The sequence below is a fragment of the Epinephelus fuscoguttatus genome, linkage group LG10 (assembly GCF_011397635.1).
Source record: "Epinephelus fuscoguttatus linkage group LG10, E.fuscoguttatus.final_Chr_v1".
Lineage (NCBI taxonomy): Eukaryota > Metazoa > Chordata > Actinopteri > Perciformes > Serranidae > Epinephelus > Epinephelus fuscoguttatus.
In genome coordinates, this window is record NC_064761.1 from 19707753 (window position 1) to 19713752 (window position 6000).

Sequence of the window (6000 nt, forward strand, 5' to 3'; positions counted from 1 at the left end):
ATGTCCTCCCCAGCCTATCCAACCTCTTCTCCTGTGGCCTGGCAGAAGCCCCTGCATGCCTGCTGTGCCAGAATAGAGATTTTCTGGAACACATCTCAAGCTGTTGCCCAAAAGGCCTTGGACCAACCAGGTGCTGAGGGTTATCACAGAGACTATAACCGCAGGGATCTTTCTCTCAGTAGGCAACAGCAACTATTGAAGCACTCCATTGCTTTTGTTAAAGCCGGAGAGAAGCCACAACAGCACACAAACCCATCAGGGGCACTTCTGGCAACAGCCGCTGGCAGCTGAAGCTCAAATTTCCAGACGCCGTGGCTATGGCCAATCAGACCTGGTATGGTTCTCGTGTCAGAATCATCAAGGCAAGTGGTCCTGCTGGAATTGACTGTGCTCTGAGAAGACGGGATGGGAGAGGCATTTGAGAGGAAGAAGACCAAGTATGAGGAGCTTGCAGGCGAATGCTGAAGCAGTGGATAGACGACCCGATGCTACCCCATCAAGGTTGACTGCTGAGGATTTGCAGGCCACGCTACAGAGCCCTCAAGTTGCTGGGGAACAGAGGACTGCAAACTAAGAGAGCTATCAGGAACATCACTGATGCTGCTGAGAGGGCATCAAGATGGCTGTGGATCAAAAGGGGTGATTCGTGGACCACACTAGACACAGGCTGGGGTCTGATCAACCCTGGCTGGGTCGCTTGGCCGAGGGTGTATGATGTTGAAAGACCTGAAACACCCAATGACCCCAGGTTACATCTCTGATGATGTGTCTAGGTTACACCTTAGGGTGTGTGTACAATCAAAATATGCATTTCTCTGTTCATTTAATTTTGTTGTTGGTAATCTTTATGTTTATTTATTTATTATTTATGTTTATTTTGTGTACTAAACTATTCGACTGTGCATCAGTCACTTGAGTGTGCTTTCATCCATCATTGCGGCTTCTGACAGCTGTCAATAAGCTGACAACAAGCTGTCATCTGTTTGCAGCTCAGTGGATGTGATGTATCGTCCACTGCACAGAGGATCGTGGATCAGAATAGCCAGAAAAGCAAGCTGGCTTGCATACTGCAAAGTCCAGCCAGATGTGGTTGAACATCCTGATATTTTTGGCATACTGCATTTGGGACATACTTAATCTCATTTGGCATAATAAATAATATGGTAGTATGATTATTGGAGCCAACAGATGCTTTTACCATGTTCACCATCTTAGTTTAGTGTGTTGGCATGCTCACATTTGCTGATTAGCACCAAACGTCATGGTCATAAATCATAGTATCAGACACATTACAATTTTGACCGGATGATGGCGCCAGATAAAACAGATAAAAAGTCAGTCATTATGACAGTTCATCTTAAGGACATTTTCGTCCCTAGTGTAGATAAGAACACTGAATGCTACACTTCCCATACTGCAACTCAATGACGTCTTTCATTAGGCCCTCCCCCAAACCCCCCCGGCCACTGAACAAACTCCAGTTTGTAACGCAGGTTAAAAAATGTAAACTGAAGCCAAGATAGTCCTGATGACATGACTGTGACATCAACATGGTTATTTTCTCAGACTTGACAAGTCTCCCTCCAGACTAACACAAGAGGTTATACGGCTGTTTTCACAGGCTGAGTGGAACTCCTTGAAATGAGTAAACTGAACAGCATGCATCAAATCCGTAAAGTGCTCCCTTTAAGCTCCTCTGACTGCTCAGTCTCTCAGGAATGACTGCACGTGTCTCATTTTAATGAGTTGCTTTACTGAGCCAGTAGAAAAACAAAATAAACCACAGTTCATGTCCTTTTACTCAGCCTCAGGTACACTAACACTGGAGTTCACCTTTATAAAAAAGCCTCCATCGTCATTTACAGTTTACCTTTGAGTGCTCTGAATTAATTTTGGTACTTAATCCAGTTATGTAATCATCATATGTTTTTTAATAACCAGTTAAAGTATGCAGGAAGTATTTCTTTAATGTCTTTGGTCTCTGAGCTCACTCTCTCCAGGCAGTATAGAATAGACAGTGTGTATATCACATTGGATCAAGTGGAATAACAATATTCATTATGTTTTAACCTCCTCTTTTATGTTCTACCCCAAATCCCTGTGGTACTACGGCCGATGAAGTTTTAATAGAGTAAAAGACTGAAGAAGAAAATAAATACACCAAGTGCTTGGGTACTGTGGAATTGTGAGGTACATTTAATGAAACTTTGTCTTTGGTGTTGTTGTTGTTGGCGCCATCTAAGGAACACAATGAATTTCTGAAAGGACTAATAAATATATAACTTTATAATTTTACTTAATTGCATTTCAGTGGGAAATATTTACTTCTTAGTCTACTAGATTTATCTGACTGCTTTAATTATTTGTTACTTTGCAGATTGACATCTTAAATTGGACACGACACGAGCTAACATCAGGGCCAGATTAATCTGGTGGAAGGTCTCGGGCAAATTTGATTTATGGGCCCCTTTTGAACACCCCGTCCCTCCGACTCTTGGTGCATCATGTCTGTATTTGTTGTCTTTGTGTCCTCACAGGATGCAAAGCATACCACCTACATCAGCATCATTATATTTTGCACAGAGATCCAGAAACCAGCCTGGAATACTGCCTGCAGGTTTACTGTTACCCCCTTTACACCTAGCATCAGATCTGTTTGCTATTCGATCATGCTCCGTCCCACTGACCTCACATCCTCCTCTTCTTCTTCTGCAAACATTTCCAGCAGCAGACTACAATGTCAAAACCTGTGCGCTGCAATAACAACAACAACAACAACAACAACAACAACAACAAGGTGTTACCCGCCCGTGAAGTTGCGTTATTGTGTGGACTCCTCCTTGTTTTTTGAAGCAGGGCAAGAAACCGTCTTCAACAAGCGGAATACTGATGAAAGCAGAGGAGACAGTAGTGTTTAGCTGCCGCTTTTGCTTTAGCTGTGCTCTTGTTGTTGTCTTCTTCCTTTTTCCTGTGTCCAGCTTATTTTGCTTATTTCCACCCATGTAGTTGTTGCATGTGGATTGGAGACACATTTGCATTTACACTTGTGTTTGATGTGGTAACAACGTGTCCCTGACCACCTTTAGAAGTGGTCTGGCAGATCGGATAACAGTCCATCCTCACTGCATTTCGAGGGTATTTATACCTGTACTTTCATGTGGTCAAGAGCAATCTGATCACAAAAAACCCATGTTGATGCCAGGTGTAAAGGGGATATGTGTGTCTGTCAACGTCCACTTCTGGCAACTGGTCTCAGTTAAGAAGTACTCCACCACATAACGCTCAGTGAAGTGGGGAAATTGCTGCTTTTACACTTATTTTTTTGCACAAACTGGGGCAGTATAACACCCTATGGACCATGCAATACGTGCAATATTTGCCAAGACTGTGCAATAGGTAAAAATGTAGCTTTACTTTGCAGCATATTTATTATTCTTAACACTGTAATAGCAGTTTTTTTCTTAACTCTTTTACTATTGGATCTAACTTTCTTTAGTATTAACTTTTAACTGTCTTGTTTCACTGCGCTGTATAAGCAAATCAAATTCCTTTGTACATTTTACATTTGGCGACTAAAGTAATTATGATGAATTACACAAACAAGATTTTAACAAGCTTTAAATATGCTGATTGGTGCATTTTAAGCAAATTAGCTAAGCAAACCAGCTGCTGGCTTTATCTTCATATTTACAATATATACGAGGATTGTGTCAATGTTCTCATCTAACTCTTAGCAGGTAAACAAATAATTACATTTACAAAAAAATATTCCTGTAAGTAACTGATCTAAATACGTCTTCCACCAACATTTTGAATGTTACCGAGAAGGCTGTAAACAGTGTAAGAGGATATAGAGAAAGCCTCAGTCATGATGCTGTCTCTCGCTAGTCATTGGGGTTTCCACTTGAGAGGGATCAAACTGCAAGCGATGCACTTTCTCAGATAAATATTTGTGTCCTAGATCACTTGTGACATGATTTTTAGGTAAGCAAAGAGGCTTCTCTGCACGTAGAAACATTTTCTCAGGAAAGCAAAGCTAATTTGTTGAAAACCCCCAGAAACAGGAAGAGTTTCATGTCAGATTAGGCACGGCTTTCCCTAAAATCTCCTCTAAATGAGAGGGCTTCTCTTCAAGTCAAACTAACATGCAAACGCAGACTATATGGGTCAGCTGACAGAGATTTTAGTAACCTGGGGACATGAAATACCAGAGTCAGTCCCTTTTGAAAAACTACCAAAGACAGGAAAGGGTCGTGTAGATTACTATCATCACTGCGCTGAGGGGGGTTCAAGTTTCCTTTTTAAAAGAGCAAGTGTGGGATAAACAGCCACATTTCCCAACAGTGACAGTGAAGAAATCAGAAGACGTGTCACACAGGCTGAGCTGGAAGGATCCACCACCCTTTGATGTGACCCAGATTTGTGTGTTGGTTCGTCATCAAGCTGGCTGATTTAGAGCTGATTTCCTCCATGACTCTTTAAAGCCACTTAGCTTGATGTCAACACTGTACAGTAGGAAAATGAACCCTCTTTGCTTTAGATCTCTGAATCACTGAAACAAAAAGTTTGACCTATTTTTTTAAACAAATTAAATTCTGTTTTTATATTAAAGGCTATTTATTCAGCTAAGAGGATAGGTACTTTCTCTGTATTATATTTTTCATTGTAAAGGTTTTAATGATGTTTCATAGTGCCAGGAATGAAATTCTGGGGGAGAAATGGAGAAATGCTGAACTTTGATCTAGAAATAGTCACATTTAAACATATTGAGTCTAAAAATGCTTGAATCATCTGATAAATTTATGAATGACTCATCAGAATAGCCTAATGACGATCCCAAATTAGCCCTAATGCTGCTAACTGGAGCTGATTCTCAGTCTCAAGTCCACAAACCCAATAAACAGCTGAATCTAATAACCAGATTTGGTCCTCTGATGTTAAAGCGCAGCTGAGTGCACAATCAATCATCCACATGAATTCAGACTCAGGTTGTTACTTCAACGTGTTTTGTCTTCTAAACTTTTTAGTGTACATATGCAGGCTTACAGGGACAAAAAAATTAGCTTGTTTGCTACACACCCAGACTTTTTAGACATAATTCTTTTGTCATGCTGGTACATGAGACTCATTTTATTAATTAAAAGTCACAGTGGAGCATCAACAAACACCTACAATGTAATCTATAATATCATCATCATATTTACAATTAATTCATTCATTTATCATTTCCCAGCTCATGGACACACACACACACACATTCATGGCTTAATGATAAAATCAAACACGTGCAGCTCTCCAAAATGCTGATTTGAGTTAGTTTATTCTGATGAATGCGGTCAAATGTTTCCCACATCCAGCATCATGGAGGACAGCAAGTCCTCTGCTGTTGCGTGAAAACCTCCTGACCCCAGTTTTGGGGGATTTACATTTTGTCAGACACTTAAACTGAAGGATTACACGCTCCTCTGTGTGTTGTGGAAACTGTGTGACCTCTTAAGCAGATGAAAAAGATTCAAAACCTCACCGGATAAACTCCTAATGTTTACACTAACCAGCAAGGCACAGCTTTTATTGATTAGAGGTTTTATTAAAAAAAGAGATTTTTGTTATGTTGCTGGTGTTAACATATTTAATGAATCAGTATGTCATAATGTCGTGAACAACATCTTTAAAAAAGCAATTTTTTTAAGTTTAAAAATACGAAAATGAAGCAATGGGACGCACCATTCTCACAAGATTTGCAGCAGCTACAATACTCTGCATTATAAACAATTGAATAAAAGTTTAGCCTCGACATTTCATGGATCACTATTTAGGAAAGTCAGAGTCATAGCACCTACACGCATCAATTCCTGACCCGTCAGCTCTTTTTTCCCCCTCTGACATGGATTAAATTATTGACCATAACACAGTATATGTACTCCACAGTTTAAGTGCTACTTTCAGCCATGTACTGTCACTGAACTCCTGGATACAATTTACACACACAGTAGAAGTGTT